The sequence below is a fragment of the Canis lupus genome, chromosome 25 (assembly GCF_011100685.1).
Source record: "Canis lupus familiaris isolate Mischka breed German Shepherd chromosome 25, alternate assembly UU_Cfam_GSD_1.0, whole genome shotgun sequence".
Lineage (NCBI taxonomy): Eukaryota > Metazoa > Chordata > Mammalia > Carnivora > Canidae > Canis > Canis lupus.
This window is the reverse complement of record NC_049246.1, coordinates 6,417,912-6,437,976: the sequence shown is the minus strand read 5'-3', so window position 1 is coordinate 6,437,976 and position 20,065 is coordinate 6,417,912. Positions and strand designations below refer to the sequence as shown.

The 20,065-nt window shown below is 36.5% G+C and overlaps 1 pseudogene; it reads left to right on the top strand.

Moving 5' to 3' along the window:
- The first annotated feature begins 254 nt into the window (after window positions 1-254).
- Window positions 255-7,726, top strand: LOC486013 (annotated as a pseudogene).
- The last annotated feature ends 12,339 nt before the right edge of the window (window positions 7,727-20,065 follow it).

The following is a 20,065-nucleotide window of genomic DNA, read 5'->3' as shown; positions in this document are numbered from 1 at the left end:
CATGTGACCTTCTTCGGAAATAAGATCTGTTATGAATCAGACTATTTCACCCCACCCCTCCAATTCATGTGTTGAAGCCCTAATCCCTGGTACATCAGAATGTAATCATATTTGGAAATAAGGCCATTGCAGGTGTAATTAGTTAGGATGAGGTTATTAGGGTAGAACCTAATCCAGCATGACTTGTGTCCTTATGAGAAGGGGAAATTTGAATACAAAAACAAACAGGCACACAGAGAAAATGCCATGTGAAGATGAAGGTTGATAGTGGGGTGATGTAAGAACATGGATTTGGAATACATATGAGAGGATAATCAGATAACTTGGAAAATGAGTTGTGATCATGTTTAGCCCTACGTGTTATCTACAATTAATCTTAACTGAAATTATATTTTAGATTAACTTTGCCACTTCAAAAATTCTAAGTGGCTACCTGAGAGCAGTAAGATATGTTCCTCTAATGTGTTCCTGAGGGTGGTGTCTCTTTTCGTTATTTCTCAAGCCACTAGCCTGTTAGTATTTATGAGGATGACTGTGGGGTACCTGGCCCTCCTTGTAAGTCTCTGCTCCCTGCATAGTAGAGCCAGCCCCAGGAGAAAGTGACTACTTTTCTCTATTCTTGGTTATAGGACAATGCCCACTGTACATATTCATCCAGAAGATCATTAAGGAAGAGAAACAACCTGTGGGCTTCACCAAGGTTTCTATTATCTGACCTAGTTTAAAGTTATTTCTCCTTTCCTCCCATCCCTTCCCCACACAGTCTAAGGATGTTTGCAAATTCCATAAAGGAGTACATTAGTAGTTAGGATCTCACATTTTCAAAGCCATAGCTCAAGATAAAGCCTAGCCACACACACACACAAAAAAAAGGTTCGTATTTTATATTATGCCCCCCCAACAAGAGTTCCAAACTGAAATGCCTTCAGGGCCATGAAGGTAATTTAGAAAAATAAAGTAATTGGAAGTTTGTATGTTAAATATGTTGGCATATTCTTCACTTCCTTGGGGAAATATGTTCCATTCCATTTTTAAAATCATATTTTATTTTTAAACTCTTTATTGAAGCCCAGCTTACATTCAGAAAAACTGTAAGTTTCAACTTCATGAATTTTCGCAAAGTAAAAGCACCCATGAAACAAGCATGAGGTAGAGAAGCAGAACATCACTAGCACGCTATAGAGGCTCCCCTGGGGATTCCTTGTGGTCATTACCTTTCCCAGAGGTAACCGTTGTACTGACTTTCAGCATGTAGATCAATTTGTTGTTCCTGTTTTTTGCGTCTTATACAAGTAGAATCATGCAGTGTATAGTATTTCGTTACCTTGTCTTCTCAACATTATGATAAATATTTGTGATTTCTTCATTCTCATCACTGAACAGTATGCCGTTGTGTGAATATACTACAATTTACTTAACTCTTTTAAATAGGGATTTGGGTACTTTTCAGTTGTTGCTATGACAAAAAGTGCTGCTCTGGCCCCCAATACCTTGTAGAGAACATATCTCTTCCATTTGGCCCTTCCTGAGTTGTATCCTTTATAATAAGGATGAATAAAGTAAACCTAAGTACACTATTTTTCTAAATTCTGTGAGCTATTCTAGTAAATTATTGAAACTGACAAGGGGATCCTAGGAACACCTGATTTATAGCTAGTCAGAAGTGTGGATGGCACTGGATTTGTGACTGGTGTCTGAGTGGGGGCAGTTTTGTGAGACTGAGTCCTTAACCTGTGGTGTCTGTACTAACTCTGGGTAGAGAGTGTCAGAATTGAAATGAATTGTTGGGTACCCACTCGGTATCTGGAGAATCAGAGAATTGGTTGGGGATGTCAGAGAAAACACCCAGAGCATAAAATTATGATTTTCTCTTGTCCTTTAAATATTTGTCAAATCTGAGATTATATCATCTTTGTGTATTTCTGATTTTGACAGTTTATGTTCTTTTCATTTTTTTTCCCCTAATCCATCTTCCTGGAGGTTTATTCATTTTACTAATGTTTAAAAAGGGGCGCCTGAGTGGCTTACTTGGTTAAGTGGCCAACTTTTGATTTTGACTCAGGTCATGATCTCAGAGTCAGGGGATGGAGCTTTGCAGCAGCTACACAGTCAGTGTGGAGTCTGCTTGAGATTCTTTTCCTCTTCTTCTGCCTCTCCCCCCTGTTTGTGCATGTGCATAGTCATTCCCTCTCTCAATACATATATAAATAAAAATCTTTAAAAAAAAACCCTTTGGTTGTGTTGATTTTCTTTATTGAAGAAAATATTTTTTTTATTTTTATTTATTTTATTGTTGTGTTTTATTTTATTAATTTATGTTTCAAATTTATTGTTTTCTTCCTACTTAATATTTTTTTAGGAAGGGAAATAATTTGTTGAGTTTTTGTTTAAATTCATAAGTTAGATACGCAGATTTGATATGTGCAGTATTTTACATATGAGTTAGATACTTGCATTTGATATGTGCAGTATTTTACATATGAGAAATATGCCAAATGTATTCACCATTTTGTTCTCATAACCATCATTTTACTATATCATCTTCTTTATGAGTAAAAAAATATTTTTATTTTAATTTCAATTACCTTGTCTGTTATACCTTCTTCTGTTATTTAATACTTACAATTGACCTACTGCAGTCAAACAAAAAATATTACTTTTATCAATTGTCTGATTATGCTGGAAACTTAGAATACTTTAAGTCCATTTATTCTCATTCTGCCTTTCCCCCAAACTGTTATCATCTATTTTAGTGTATTTTAAACTATGCAGCAGATTATTATTATTGTTTTGTATAGTCACGCTCCATTTATATTTGTCCACATATTTGTCACTTATACCACCTTGTATTCCTTCTTGCATTTTGTTCAAGACTGTTTTCCATTTGCCCAAGGAATTTCCTTTAGTAATTATTTTAGGAAAGTCAATTGGTGATAAATTTCCTTAGTTTTTGTTTGGCTAAAACATCTCAAATTTACTTTCATTTCTGAAAGATATTTTAATGGACTATATAATTCTAGTTTGGCACTATAAAGATATCCTTTTATTGTCTTCTGGCTCCCTCCTTCTCTGTTAAAAGATCAGCCCAGGCTTACTATTTCTCCTGTGAAGATAATGTGCTGGTTTTCTTTAGCTATCTTTAGGATTTTTCTGTCTTTGGTGTTTAGCAGTTTTACTATAGTGTGCCTAAGTGTGAATTTATTTATTTTTTCAAAATATTGATGTTTAAAGCACTTCTTGATTATGTAAGTTGATGTCCTTCATCCGTTTTGAATATTCTAGGTCATATCGTTTCAATATTACTTCTGCCACATTCTCTGTTATCATTTTAGGACACTGATTGTATGTATCACAGAACTTATTAAAATCTATATATTTCTTATATTGTTTTCTAATTTTTCCATATTTTTTCATGCTTTCATCTGCATATTTTCTATCTTTCTGTTCAGTAAAATCATCTTTTCACTGGGCCCAATCTATTGATGAACTTATCTACTGAATTATTAATTTTAGTTATTGTATATTAAATTATAGAATTTCTATTTGATTTTTAAAATATATTCTACTTTTCTTCTAAAAATCTCTTATCATCTTTTTTTGACATTTAACCACTGCTATTTTAAAGTCTGTATCTGCTAACTCTAATGTCTGGATCACCCCTCAGTCTATTTCTATATTCTATTTTCTTTTTGTCTTGACAATGTTTCTTGGTATATGTGGTAATTTTTAATTGAATGCTAGACATCATGTATGATTATAATAATATCTTTGCGAGGAAATTAATTTTAGATTATTTTAAGTAGTGAGAGTAGGGGCAGGCCAGCTTAATCCAGTCAGGATAGAACACATTCCTGGACTGCAGTATTTTAAAGACCTTAACTATTTGCAGTCTATTCTAGGGTTACCCTTCAGGGGTTGCATCTGAGAGCCAGGCTACTCACTGGGACTTCATCTCCTTGATGAGCCCTGAAATTCAATTTTTGTCTCTCTAACAAAATGAAATTGAGGATTGCTCTTCCTAGTTTCTCAGTCCTTTAGCTGACATTTTGTTCTGATCTCTTATCTTCTAGTCTTGCTCTGCTCATGAATCAGCAAATACTTCAAAGGGAAAAGAAGAACACATTTTTGGTTTTACTGTTATGCCTTTCTCTCCTTTCTGGAATTTTTGATGCTCAAGTTCTGGCTTCTTGGTCTCATGCTTTCAACTGGACTTTTAAAATGTTATGTATAGTCTTTTTAGTTATACTTGGGAGGTATGTGCTGAAATCTAGTATTTGCATGGCCAGAAATTATATTCTAAAGTCTTTTTATATGATGTTAGCCACATTGATAGTATCTACTGGCATTTTATGCTTTTCTGCCTTCAACTTGTTTGCTGATATAATTTATATGTGATGTAGCAGATTTATTTCATATGTGGTACTGTATATGAAACTTACCTCATAATATATTTAAAATCATTAGTAGATATTATTATGTGGATTTCCATAAACTTTTGTTGTTCCACAATTATTCACTATTAAGAATATATCTTATCTAGTACATCTTTCCTTAAGATGATCACAAAACCTATATTCCTCTGTTTATTTTTGAAAGAATCTAGAAAGTACTATAAACCAAGATATATTCAAAACCTGTACATTTATATAAATGTTTAGTGACAAACTTCTCTCAACTTGTAATTAATCAACTTGTAATCAGCTTAATACATGTTTCTTTAGAAAATTTGCTTTCCTCTAATAATATTTTCTGGTAAGATATGCATTTTGGTTTGATATGATATAATTTTCTGGATATTATTTGGACCATTCTTACTCTTTTAAGAAGAATTACTACCTCTTCCGTGGTGTCTTTTAAATTTTTAATATTTGGGGGGAAACATCCAATGAAGCATCTAAACATTTTTCATTATATTTAATGGAATTTTGTCATGTATTAGGTTCAAAAATTTAAGTTTCTTTTACCTTCAACATGTTACAAATATTTCATTTAAGTTTTGGATCTTGCTAATAGTAATTCTTCATATAATAATCAGCTATTTTAATATATATCATGCACTTAGGGAGAGTTTCAACATTAATGACAATGAGCATGAATCCATATTTCAAATAATCTTGGTAATTATTTCAACCTTTTGCTGATTTATTGTGATGTCTGAGTAGATTTATAATTTTATACAATAATGAATTTATAAATAATACAGGAGCAGAATTTAGAATTTAGTAAAAAATTAGGGACAGAATTTAGAAGCACTTCTTTTTTTCAGGGTACATTCTATTGATTCAAGGACTCTGCCTTCACCACTTCACAGGTGGATTAAAATTTAAAATTTTTTCTTCACATGAGCTGTATACTTGTAGTCAGTTGGTACAGTGACCAGATTGAAGTGGAGTGAAAATTGTTCCAAATTCTGTGGAGAAAATGTTGGGAAATCTGGTGACCACCTCTAGCAGTTGACCTGTTCCAATGATATGAAACCTTGATTACTAAAGTATATAAAGGCAGAGCTCTTTCTGTACTTCTCACCCTTGCTTTGATGACTGGAATGAGCCATATAAAACATGCTTGGAGCTTATTACGTAACAGTCATTAGAGGATTTCATGATTTTGATTGCCAACTTCAATATTGTGGTGGTGTCTGTGATTTTAGCAAAGAAAAAATATTATGCAAACTATTTGTGTTTATTTTATTTGTGTTTAAAATTGACATTTTAAAGTTTAAGTTTTCAGTTTTTCATTTATGGACAAGCATAAGCACTGCCTCAAATTTTGCAGGTTTCTCAAGTATATTTAACTGGACTCTCTAAAATGGATACTGGTGATGGAGTTGTTATATGAATTATCAAGCTTATCTGATAATAGGTGCCATTACAAAATTTTAATTACAAGCTTTTATAGTATGAATTATTTTTAGTCTTATTTTACAAATGAGGAAATTGAAGCCTATATTGCTGCATAACAAATTATTATACACTTACTGGCTTAAAACATCATCTACATTTAATAACTCATATTTACAGGAGTCTGAGCATGGCTTAGCTGGGTCATAGTCTCAAGATCTCACAAGGCTGTAATCAAGGCATTGGCTGGATCTGAAGTCCTGTCCAAAGCTCAGGCATCCTCTTCCATGTTCACCTGTTTGTTGTAGAATTAGTTTTCTTACAGCTGTACAACTCATAGTGTCTTGCTTCTTCTTTGAGGCTTGCAGGAGGTTGTCTTGATTAACTTAAAGTCAAATGATTAGAAAACTTTGATTACATCTGCAACATTTCTTGACTGTTGCCACATCCTACTGATTAGAAGCAAATCCATGGGTTCTGTTGGTTCGTAGCAAGCATTCAAAGGGAGGAGATTATACAAGAGTATGACTTACTGGTGATCACTCTAGAGTGTACCTTCTACAAAACCTAAAGAAAGGGAGGGGGCAGGGTGGAGAAGGGGAGTGGAGCCGGGAGCTGGCGGAGCTGCGCGGGAGCGCTCGCTGGCTCGCAGCTGCCACCACTACCACGGCTCCCCGCCTGGTGGATGGGGGTGTCCCCGCCTGGTGGATGGGGGTGTCCCGCTGAGCCACGCAACCCGCCTCCCTCCACCAGGACCCGCACAGGTAAACGAATCCTGAAAGTGGCAGTTGTCCCATTGCTGTGCAATAATGGAGGGCCCACTGCTTCGAGTCTGTGGAGGACCTCGTGAATGAATTTGAGGAGAAGCTCAATGTCTGCTTTCGGAACTACAATGCCAAGACGGAGACCCTAGCTCCCGTGAAGAACCAGTTCCAGATCCAAGAGGAGGAGGAGACCCTGCAGGATGAGGAGGCTTGGGATGCTCTGACAGACAATTACATCCCTTCACTCTCAGAAGGCCGGAGGGACCCAAACATGGAGGCTCTGAATGGCAACAGCTCTGACACTGAGATCCACGAGAAAGAAGAGGAAGAGCTGGATGAGAAGAGTGAACGTGATTCTGGCATCAATGAGGAGCCTCTACTCACAGCAGATCAGGTGATTGAGGAGACTGAAGAAATGATGCAGAACTCCCCAGACCCTGAGGAAGAAGAGGAGGTTCTGGAAGAGGAGGAGAAGGGAGAAACCTCCTCCCAGGCAGCCTCGGTCCTCCTGCAGGAGATGCGGGTCTTGACCCAGACCTTCAACAACGACTGGTCCTACAAAGGCCTGAGGCACATGTCGGGGTCGGAGCTGACCGAGCTGCTGGACCAGGTGGAGGGCGCCACCCCGGCTTCTCGGAGGAGCTGGTGCAGCTGGAGTTTGAGGAGGAAGAGAACTCCTTCATCACGGTGCTCACTGAGGTTCAGAAGAAGCAGAAGGAGCCCCGAGAACTGACGAAGAAGGGGCGGAGGGAGAGGTCTGAGCCTGCAGAGCAGCCGGATAGGGAAGGGAAGCCAGAGGCCCCTCAAGCGCTCCGGCTGGAAGCATCTCCAACGGCCTGCAGGTCTGCAGAGCGGCGTCCTCCAGACCTTCGGCTCCTCGGGAACCGACATACAGTATCTGAACACGCTCAGCCCTGACGAGAAGAAAGCCTTGCCCCGGCGGGGGAAGATCTCCAGATGCTGGCAAACGTTCTCTTTGCCATGAAGGAGGATGCTGAGAAGGTGCCCACTTTGCTACCGGACTACACTTTAAAAGTTTCTGTCCACCCCACCCTGCCCTCGGGGGCAGCCTTGCTGCGGAGGTCACGGAGCAAGAGTCATCCTATCTCAGGGACTGCATGACACCACGTACCCCCCGACGTGTGTTTCAACGTGTACCTTAACCTGGATTAAGCATGAGCAAGCGCGCGGGCTCCTTAGCTGTTGGCTTCTAGTCCTAGGGATCCTCGGAGGCGGGACGGAGGGCGGGGCCGGTGGCGGCCTCTCCGCGGTGGGAGGGAGGCGGGCGCGCTCACCGCGCCTTACGTAGTCTGGCTCCAGCCCTTGGACACCCTAAGACTAATTTTGAAATAAACCGTCATTTAATTAACTTAAAAAAAAAAAAAACTAAAGAAAGTTAATTAACCTGTGCATATCTAGTCAGTGATGGGGGAAGAATTTAATCCAAGATATTTGCTTCTAGACCCCACTCTGATGGCTCCCTTTTCTGAGATCTGTCATGTTATTACCAGTAGAGTATTTTTTAGTAATTACTCTCTGATTCTTTTATGTGTTTTGATCTTGTCATTCCAACTATAATGTCTGTTTCCTGATGACATAGATCATGTTTTAAACTCCGTTTAAGTGCTCTGTATACATCACTGGCTATACTAAAAGTAGTATTTTTCTTAATCTGGGAAATTTTAGTTTTTTACATTTCTTAGAAAAATGCCATTCTTAGTCAATTAAATAGAACTACCTTCAGAAAGTTATATGTAGTCAACCTTCTGGAATAAAAGTATATAATAAATCATCTAACAGAACTACTGGAAAAATTGCTTTATAATTTCAAACCCATACAGATATTTATTCTAATAAGAATCTAACAAATCAAGGATAATAATAGCTACTCTTTAGTAAGTGCCTCCTATGTGATAAGAAATAGCCTAGGTACTTTACACAAGTTATCTTTAATACTCACAATAACTTGAAAGGTAAATATTGATTAATATCTTACATATGAATAATTAGATTCAGAGAGGTTAAATAAATTTTCCGGATAGCACAGCTTATCAATTCATAGTCATTGGCTTTAAATCATATAATTGCTTCATTAGCATATGTTGTTAACATTCCCAGTAATAATATCAGATTCAATTGACTACTTCTTTATTGAGAAAGTACTATGCTTGATGCCATTAGAGATTCTGAAATGAGAATGAAGCTCCTGGTTCAGCCTAGTAGTAGTATTCCGTGCTTATGTTTGGAGAACATTTTGCCCAGCAAGCCATCAACAGGCTTGAACACATGTAATGCACAATCCTCATTAAAATACAGAAATGAGCTCCCAAGGAGCATAATGGAATGGCATATGCCTCGAGGATGCTTTTTTTTAATTGAAAAATGAGTTGGCAGAAGTTATTTTTAAATCTTTTTCTAAAATTGGTCTTGAAGACAATTGATTATAGTAGTCATAGTATAATTCAAGATTATAGTAGTCATTGCAAAGTAAGGGTAAAGAAATTATATTATATATAGTGGTATTGTGTGTGGAACGAACATGAATTTTGAAATCTGAAGTATTAGAGGTCAAATTTATTTTGCTGTGTCTTAGGTCTGAATCTCATGTTTTATCAGTAAATGGTGTAATGTCCATCTCACCAGAACTGATTAAATAAATGGAAATAAAGCATATTGTACACATACAATATTGGTGCTAAGTAGATATTCCACTCCCTTCCCTGATTATTTCTTCATATCACCCTTCTCAACTACCAGGGATTTGAGAAATGAGTGTCATAGTCATGGTTGAAGGGGAGGTTATGGTCCTTGTTTCCAGCCTCCAATAAAAATGCAAGAATGACCTATGTAGCATTCTTGACTGAGCCACTCCTTTAAACTCACCAAGGATGAGATTTCATTGTTCCTCAAGGCATCTTCCAATTCTAATTCTTAGACATTATTTTTTTCTACCAGAATATAATTTCTATGAGAGTATTTTTATACATTCCAGCCCTTGGCCTTACATGTGTTTTAAGCTGTCACTTAGGAAAATTTCTCTTAAATATGATAGACACTCCAATATTTAATGTCTTGTAAAAAATTATTTTAATTAAACTATGTCTCAACTGTATAGAATAAACATATGTATGTTGTCATTAAAGTATTATTTTAAATCAAAAGTAAAAAAAATAGAAGAAACTAGAGCTATAATTCATTTGGAGATATTTATCTATAATTTGAGCTTGAGATTCACACTTCTTATATGATCATTTGGAAGTTGTCTATTATAGAATGGATAAAAGTTCTTTTTTGAACTGGAGGGATGGTCTGTGAACATTTCTTAGGTCTGAATTATCAAGATTCCTAACTGTCTACATCTTGAGATCAGATTTTGAGAAAAATGAAAGAATAAATTGGTCTTAGGAGTATATTACTCTTGAAATAAACTTGATGAATGAAAGGAAATCCTAGAAGAATTTCAATAGTTACTCAGTGACAATAATGTGATGGAAACTGTTATTCCCAGACAATGAAAAAAGCTTATGCCCTCTTCTTAGAAGTGACTAGAAAGTCCTTGATTGTAGACATATCATAAATATAGTCCTAAAATAACTGTTGGGAAAAGAGGGTCTTGTTTTCTTTGCTTATATCCTGAGAAACAAGAATGGTTGCCATTTTAAAACACTGTCTTGGGTAGCCCCAGTGGCCCAGTGGTTTAGTGCTGCCTTCAGCCTGGGGTGTGATCCTGGAGACCCGAGATTGAGTCCCAAGTCGGGCTCCCTTCATGAGGCCTACTTTTCCCTCTGCCTGTGTCTCTGCCTCTCTCTCTCTCTCTTTCTGTCTATCATGAATAAATAAATGAAATCTTAAAAAAAAAAACACTGTCTCTATGAAGTTGTAACTTACATGATGATGTAGCTCCAGAAGGAACCTGAAATCCAAAGATTCAAGAATTCACTGATCTGATCACAGAAAACAAATACTCACAATAGGACTGCTCTGTTTCCAGACCTTCTGACTGTCCAGGTCCCTAACTTTTTTTTATTATACTTTTTATTATTTTTTCCTTTATTCATGCTCTCTATTCATTTTTTGTTTGAAAATTAATAAAATTTTGATGTGACATTTTGGAATAAATTTTAAAGAAGACAAAGCATTAGGTAATACATTAAGTGTTAAAGAGAATTTTACTAATTGAAGAATCATATTGATTCCTTTTTACATTTAAAAGATATCTGTTGCATAAATCTCTGAAAACCTGGGATGACAGAGACCTCAGGAATATTCTAAAAATAAATCATTTAAAGGAATTAAAACATGGCACCAAGAGAATGGTTTGGTATTCTTAAGTCCCTTTCATCTGATTTCCAATCTAATTGGCAAAAAAATGATATAAACCTTATAAAGCATTGAAAAAAATCATCTTTTAATTATCTTTTTTCTCAAGTAAAAGATATTTTTAAGTAGACAAATTTAGAGCAAAAGTATGGAATATCTATATGTGAAATCATAATAATTGGGGAAAGTCTCATAAACATAACTAAGGAATAGGTTCATAATTCACAAAAATGAGTTTTTGTCATTTCAAGAGCATAGAAGCATCCTGAGTGATGGTCATTTCATAAAATGTCTCTGAGTTTTGTGTTCCAGGCACCAGAGGGCATCATAATGCTTGGGCATAGAAAGATTTGAGATTAATTAGGTTACCATGGGGATCCCTGGGTGGCGCAGCGGTTTGGCGCCTGCCTTTGGCCCAGGGCGCGATCCTGGACACCCGGGATCGAATCCCACGTCGGGCTCCCGGTGCATGGAGCCTGCTTCTCCCTCTGCCTGTGTCTCTGCCTCTCTCTCTTTCTCTTTCTGTGACTATCATAAATAAATAAAAATTAAAAAAAAATTAGGTTACCATGTGCAAAAATTGAGAGTAAAGCTAATTCATCCCACTCTACTTTCAGTTTAATGAAGCCCATCACTTGATATCAGCTATTTTCAAAATTCAGCATTAAGTTTAATGGGTCTCTGTAAGCAAACATTGCAAACCCACTGAATGCAGCCCAGCAATTTGGTTTTGATATTCCTGGTGCTGTTTTCTGCATGCCCTTTGGAGTAGCAGGGACAGGAAATCTCCTATGGTATTCAATTTCCTTTCAAGTGTTTAACAATGGTCACTGAAAGACCTATCACTTCAGTGAGCTACTGAGACAGGTTAAGTTGACTGGTAATGAAAGAGAAGGAAAAAGTTGAAATGAAGGCTTCTGAGGAGCATCAAGGAAGACAGTGTGTGAAATCCTAAAAACTAAATCACGGAAACAGTTGCACAAGATAACATGATGGGGGACTTCTAAAAAATGTTTAATTCAGCTAAACAAGGATATTGATGGGTAATTTTTTGTATAACTAGTGTGGGCTATGAGAATAATCAGTAACTAAAAAGCAACTATGTGGCAGAGTGGAAAGAGAATATCCATATAATAAGCAAGCAGTTTCATAGAGGAGAGTATGAGAAATAAATCTTTTATTGCCTTGACTATAAACTTAATCCTAATCCTACTTTCTCTCAACTAGTCCTTACCATGCCTGCCTCACTGATTGTGCTCAACATACTCATAATTCAGTACATTTTCAAATATTAAAATCAACTGGACAATTTAAACATAAGAGAGTAACCAAACTTGAACATGAATGTAGTAGCTTAAAATATATTCTTTGATTAATATGGATTATCCTCAAAAAATCAAGTTTTGTGGTTAAATAACTTTATGATACTAGACTACACACAAAAAAATTGCCCTTCCCATCTCCCAGTGACGTTTCAGTGATGTTAGCAGGTTTGCACACACTGTTACTCCTCCAGGGCAATAGAGTAGATGGCATTTCCTGAATGTCTTCTATTACTATTACTATCCCCAATTTTTAAAGAGTTTACTAGGGACCGTAATCTACAAAATTTTAGTTCCTGATGAGTTTTTCAAAAAATAAATAAGTTGTAACATTTTTCAAACAGAAAAAATAAGAAAGCTTAGTAGGCAGTATCATTCATCAAGAATTTAGTGTTTCTCCCCTTTTCATTGATCTGTTTGTTTTCCCTTCAACTCATTGGACACATGCCAACTTCTCTTCCAATTTCTGCTTCTGTAGGGAAAAAGCCCTCTACTCTGCCTCATTTTGGAAAGACATTCAAAGAAGAAACAAGGAAAGTAAGTTAAGCTTTCTTTCCTTGAACTGAGATTAATTAAAAAATATATCAGGAATATCAAAACATTAAAAATCAGAACATTAGTGGTTGGATTTCTAGGAAGAATGAGCTAACAACCCAAGTATTAGTTCAATCTCAGAAATAGTGAGTACATGGTAATGATTTCTGGGCTCAACTGGTTTAAGACAATGCCTGATGGCAGCTTGCGAATACAGATGAACACAGCAAATTATGCACCGTCTCAGGATTGCTGAAGCCAAAATGAATAAATTTTCCTAAACTCTGCTGAACCAGCATATTAGAAATACACTTCACAGAAAACATTCTAACTTAGAAATAAAATATATCACACCAAAAAGTATTTCAGATGCCCAAACCTTAAATGAATGACTGTACAAAGTTAAGGGATTTTGATTCTTAGAAGAGCTTCTGCATGAAGAACATGTAAAAGTAGAGTGTGGACAGGGAATAAACTGACATCCTCAGAGGCAGTTCCACTCCTAGCTGTGTGACCTTGGGCAAAGCAGCACAAGATGGCTATTGACTCTGTGTCCTTGCTTATAAAGCTGGAAAATAACTCCTATTTAACTAACCATGGATGTGTCCTGACAATCAGAAAATTTATAACATGATAATAAAATTCTATATGCATGTTAGTTACTAACAGAAAGTAAGCTTTTGCTTTCTCTTTCTTCCTCTTTATATGTGTCTATATGTATGTGAGGATCTATGCAGGTCTATCATATATCTCCATCTGTGTATCTATATATCTATGTATCTATCTATCTACATATCTTCTCTCCCTCCCTTCTGCTCATCTTCCTTCCTTCCTTCCTTCCTTCCTTCCTTCCTTCCTTCCTTCCTTCCTTCCTTTCTTTTTATAAAATTATTCTTTATTGTTATACTTTTATATACAAACAAGTGTATCAGTAACTCTTTCTTGGTTTTGGAAGATGGCTAGAAATGTGTAAGTCATTTCATTTATCCTTTTAATATTATGCAGCTTCCCAAGATTTAGTTTAAAAATTATTATGTAAAGCTAAAGAGAATAATTTATATGCATCAACTTTCTCCCAGAGCCCCATTGGATGATCTAGCCTACATTTCTTCTTTATGTCAAGCCAGGGAGGAGAAAAGTGTAATCAGATTAGTTAGGGCTTATATTTTATACTGTTACCTAATTTTATAATAGAACAGTTACAGTTGTGGCAGAAGACAAAACATGGAAAGAAGTAATTTAGAATGTGGAGAAGCATGGTTGGCATGCATTTGGCCCTGCTTGGTACTGCCTGCAATGACTGACTATTACGACCAATGTATATAGCATATGAAATGATCAGAAAGAGCAAAGCCCACTTCTGCTGCTCTGAAGGAACAATAGTGTGAGGCCAGGAAGATCTGAACTAGCTTGTTCAAACGTGTCACACTGGTTGCTTGACTTGACCACAACGAGCTCAAGCTCACTACATTTATCAGGCAGAGCTCTGTGAAGTTAATTGTGAAGTTCTCCCTCAAAGAAGGAAGGGCTCACCTCAAGACCTGGGAGACCCTCCATGGTTACTGGTATTCCCGGCTGACTGAGTAGCGGCTAGCCGGCCTGCCTCTCTTCCTTCTACAGGGATTTCCTGAACATTTACTAGTGCATCACGTACTCTTGTAGGTATTAGGGATATGATGGTGAACCGGACAATTACTGTCCCATCTTCATAGACCTTATATTCTACTAATGATGAGAGTGAAAAAAATGGCACACTAATAAAATTATACAAGTTGTTATAAATGTTAAGAAGGAAACTAATGGGGATGGAGAGAAAAAATAGAAAGTTGTGGTTCCATGGATAGGGTGATCATGGTCTGAGGAGGTGAGACTGAAATTAAGACAGAAACATAGATCTTATGTAAACCTAGGTCTTGGATTATATGCCAGGTTATGAATAGCTTTTTGCTAGAATAGGGCGGTGGTAGTGATGACTGAACATTGCAAGCAAAAGAAATTGATGTGCAAAGGCCCTGAGAGGGGAAGGAATGGACTTTTTGAAGTAGGAGAAGCAAGGAGAAAGAGATTTCTGGAAATATTTGCACCTAATTCCTGCTATCATGATAAAGTAGAGCTTTTGAAACTGGTATGGATGTTTTTAATATTTTTACAATTAACCCAGTATATACAGAGCAAACTGGATAGATATTGGTCTTGAAAATTGATGTTTCCTTGAAGATGCTTTGGAAACGTACTGTATGCAATAGCAGAGTGATGACAACAACAACAACAACAACAACAACAAAACAAGCAAGGCATTTTTGAGAAACATGAATTGATTTTGTCTGCTACAGAGGGGAGTTTGGGTAGATGTCTGGTTTCAGGTCAAGTTTGATGTGCACTCTGAGCAAATAGCAAAAGGCTCCAGATTTGTTTTGGTTTGTTTTTTTATTCTACCGTATGAGTTTATTATTGCATTTTTATTTTTTTCAGCTTTATTGAAATATTATTGACATGTAACATATGTAAGTTTGGAGTACACAATGTGATGATTTGATATATGTATATATTGCAAAATGATTACCACAATAAGAATAATTAACACCTCCATTTCCTCACATGATTACCTTTGTGTGTGTATGTGGTGATAACATTTAAGATCTATCCTTTTAACAATTTTCAATTATACAATATTGTTAATTATTGTCCCATGCTGCATATCAGTTCCCCAGAACTTATTTATCTTATATTTTGGAGTTCATACACTTTGACCAACATCTCCCCATCCCCCTCCTCTTCCCAGCCCCTGGTATCCATCATTTTACTCCATTTCTATGAGTTTAACTTTTTTTAAGAATCCACTAGATAGGGATCCCTGGGTGGTACAGCGGTTTGGCACCTGCCTTTGGCCCAGGGCGCGATCCTGGAGACCCGGGATCGAATCCCACGTCGGACTCCCGGTGCATGGAGCCTGCTTCTCCCTCTGCCTGTGTTTCTGCCTCTCTCTCTCTCTCTCTCTCTGTGACTATCATAAATTAAAAAAAAAAAAAAGAACCCACTAGATATAACTGTGAACATCTAGTTTTTGTTTTTCTCTGACTTATTTTACTCAGTATAATGCCCTTAAAGTCCATCCATGTTATCACAAAAGGCAAGATTTCCTTCTTTCTTGGGGCTAAATAATATTCTATTATATATATGTAATATATAAAATATATCATTTCCCCATATATATTTCATATTTTCTTTATGCATTAATTTGTTGATGGATGCTTAGGTTGTTTTCATAACTTGGCTATTGTGAATAATGCTGGAATAAGCATGGGGGGTTGCAGATCTGAATAAATGTGTTTTTCATCCACTAAATGTTGTCACTAGCAACTTAACTTTGCTTATAGAGCTGGATGTTGAGAGCTGCCTCTGCATCCTGGTTGCCCCGCTCCTTACCTGGCACCTTCTATCACCTCTCCATGATCTGGGACATGCCTGATATTGCAGAGGACCTCCAGGACCTTTCAGGCACTCATTATGATTAGTGCTTATTCATTACTGATTATTAAATACTTTGAATGTGTTTCTATTAGTTCCATAGAACTATTACAGAAAAAAAAATCTGTGTTCAAGTAAGTTGGAGACATAAGACAGAAATATGTGTCAGTGTCTCCAAACATGCTCAGGAGCCTCTCTCCTCCCATATAGCAGCTAATGGGCTTAGAGATCCACAGAATTAACTGGAAAAACTCCTGATCTACCTCAATGGCAGCCCATTCTGCCCCACTCCTGCCTCCCTTGTATTTGGCTTCACACCTTAAACACGAAAGTTTAAGGCTCTGCCTTAAATTTTCCAGTGATAATATGCTTTTAGGTCCAAGTTTAAAGGACTGGATGTGGGGTTTTTCATGATTTGATACATGCTCCTCTCTCTTGGCTACATCATTATTCACTTTCCGTGGCAGTTCACAAATATCTAGCCAATCCCTATAAAGTACAGGATACCCAGTTAAATTTGAATTTCAGTTAAATAACAAATAATGTTTTAGTGTAAATATGTTCCAAATATTGATTGGGATATATTTATACCAAAGTATTATTATTTTCTTTGTACCTAAAATTCAAATTTAACTGGGCATCCTGCATTTGTATTTGCTAAATCTGACCACACTGTCTATCACACGTGGTCTCAAGGACCTCTGCATTTTCCTGCTGTCATTTCTTCCATGAACAGCTTCTTCTCCCACTTCTTCCTACTTCACTTCCACACTTCATTTAGACTCTTTTCATTCCTTCTGAAAAGCTGCCATCACCTCTTATTTTAATTTATATTTTTTTCTGTAGTACCCAGGGCTTATGTCTAATAGAGTACTTATAAACATCTATTCTACTTATTTATTTGTATATTTATCTGACTCACTAAGATAGACATTCCTTGAGGATAGGATCCATGATCGTAGTCTATTTATGTTTAATAAATAAATAAATAACAGAATGCCTGGTACTTAATAGCTGCCTAATAATGCTTGTTTGTTCAGTCAAATGGTGTCATTTTACTAGCTTTTGAAAGCACATAGAGAAAAACACGTGAGCAGAAGCCTAGGTTTCTGGGTTGAAGAAGAGAGTACTAGACATCAAAACAGCTAAATAGTTTCCAGATGGTCACATTCACTGGGCATTTTATAGGACTGCAGTGAGAATGCAGATTGTAGACTCAGGAAGAGGGACATTCCAGGAAGGCACAGTTAGAAACATCATGGCCAGCTATCAGAGATTTAAAACATAGAGACAAGGCCAGAAACAAGACATAGTGTCTTGGAAACCTTTTATCCTCAGTGTCCCTATGGAAGAATAAGTCAGTTTAATGAGAATTTGACAATGAAGAAAAAGATGGATTACTAGCTGACAATTAAACAAAGGCTATCCCATGAAACCTTTTCCTTTGTAAGAATTTTAGCAGGATACAGGTGTCTGGTTGACTCAGTCTGTAGAGCATGTGACTCTTAATCTCAAGGTCATAAGTTCAAGCCCCATGTGGGTCATGGAGTCTACTTTAAAAAAAAAAAAAGGAAGAAGAAGGAGAAGGAGAAGGAGAAGAATAATTTTAACAGGAGAGACAGAATGGGACCATCTGGTCACATCTGTCTTAACAAAGGTGTTCTCATAAGCAATGGGCCACAGAACAGTCATGAATGGTAGCATGGGAGCACCATGGCAAGCCCTTATGTTGGACATACAAGGGGAGCTGAGTCTTGTCCTATGGGAGTAGCAAGTGCTTGCAGAGGCAGATAGCAACTTTCTTCATGTTGTTTTCTTCGTGAATTAATTAGAGCTAGGAGGGACAGTTATGCAAGGGGAGACTTGATGGATCTGCTAAAGAATGTAAAAGAGAAACACAGGCTGTCAAAATTTGGCAATATCTTAAGATTCCAGCTCAAACTTGGTTTAACTCATTTCTTAAGCAGAAGCTTTTCCCCACTTTTCTGTTCTTTACTCTCTCTTTTCTTCTCATCAATATACTTCTATCCCTCAGCCCCACTCCCCGAGTGAATGGTATTTGACTCAGTAGATCTTTAATAATAAATAAGCTGCTGTCTCACGCTTTCAGAATAAATATTAAGAGCCCGAAAAATATTCATAGTTCTCACAATGCTCATTTTCTAAGAAATTAACCTAAGGAAATAAGCAGAGGCTAAATATTTCTGTTAAAAAAATATTTCTGTTCAATGATGCTCATTATAATATTGTAATAAATCTAAGACGTGATGAAATAGTATAAATTCATTAAAATAATGTTTTCTAGAAATAGCTAATAGCAGAGGGGATGCTTGTGATTGGGGATGTTATCATGAAAGCCAGAATAAAAAACTCCAAGTTTTAAATAGAAGAGCATATATGCTAGTTATAGTATATATGTGTACATATACATAGAACATATAGAGTGTAACATATATGTTACATTGGAGCATAAGATACAATACAACATTGAAGTTAGAATCATTAGGCTTGGAATCAGAAAGATTTAGGGTTACTACTTTTTAGCTGAGATCCTGGAAATTCACTGCACCTCAGGATGTCATTGTAAAATAAGGGTAATAGTACCTATCTTACAGAGAAATTCTGTGGATTTTTATGAGAAATCATCTGTCAAATGCCTACTTCAGTCCTACTACATCATAGGAATTCAATAAGTGATGTTTATGTATAAATATATAAAAATCCAAAATATTATCACCAAAATATATATACCAAAATATTAACATGAGTTGTCACCAGGTAGTGGTATGATAGGTTTTTCTATTTGTTTCCATGCTTTTTCACTTTTAAAGTTACTTATAGTGAGCATGTATTATTTTTATAATAGGATTAAACTATTATAATAAATAAATTGACATAACGTTTGCAACAGCTATGACATTTCTTCAGTCACAAAGAATGCTTTGTTTTAGCCTTTCTTTTATCATTAGAGGCACGATAAAAAGATCTAGGGATATTGTCAAAAATATGCCTAGATCAAATATGAAATTCTGTGTGACTCAATACTTCCTGGCAGAAAATAAAACTCAAAACCCTCAATACTTAAGCAAAATCTTAACTCACTAAGCCAATCTGTAGGCATTATGTTTATGTTATAGTTGTAAAATTCAATTGCTACTACCTGAACAGTGAGATGGCATGGTTTCCGAAAATCATACTTTGCAGCAAGGACACCAAATTAATTATGCTTGATGAAGAACTGTGTTAGTGGGAGCAGTACTTAGTAACAAAGGACAGGATAAAGCTTTCACTAGTCGCATGCCTGATTAAAAATCTTGAAAAGCTTTATAGAGCAGGCTGCATTTATTTAGGGACATTATTAGTTTGCTTGCTGATATTTCCTCCATCCTCTGTTGCTATCATAGACTACTGGGCTTGACCGACTTGTATCTGTTCTTTTGCATTCATTTCTCTCTGAGGAATGACAGTTAATAATGAGAAAATGAGTGTGTTATCACAAACAACACTGAGATTGAGGAGGGATTTCACAGCAGCTGCAGCAGCTTAAACCTCACCATCAAGGAATACCAACCAAACAAAGGCAATTTTGTTTGTCCAATGTGACAAAGGTTATTACTATTTTGTTTATAATGCGATATGTCAACGTCTGGTGTGATCAAATGATGGAGCTTTACAGTTTAGAAATAAATACTTTTACAGTGTTATGGGGTTTCTGTTATCAGTTATATAAGTAGTAAAAACAAACTCTTAAAGCATTTTCTGACATGTGCTTCCTGCAAGCTCTGAAAAAGCCTTCTTCCTGTCCCCGGTCCTCAGT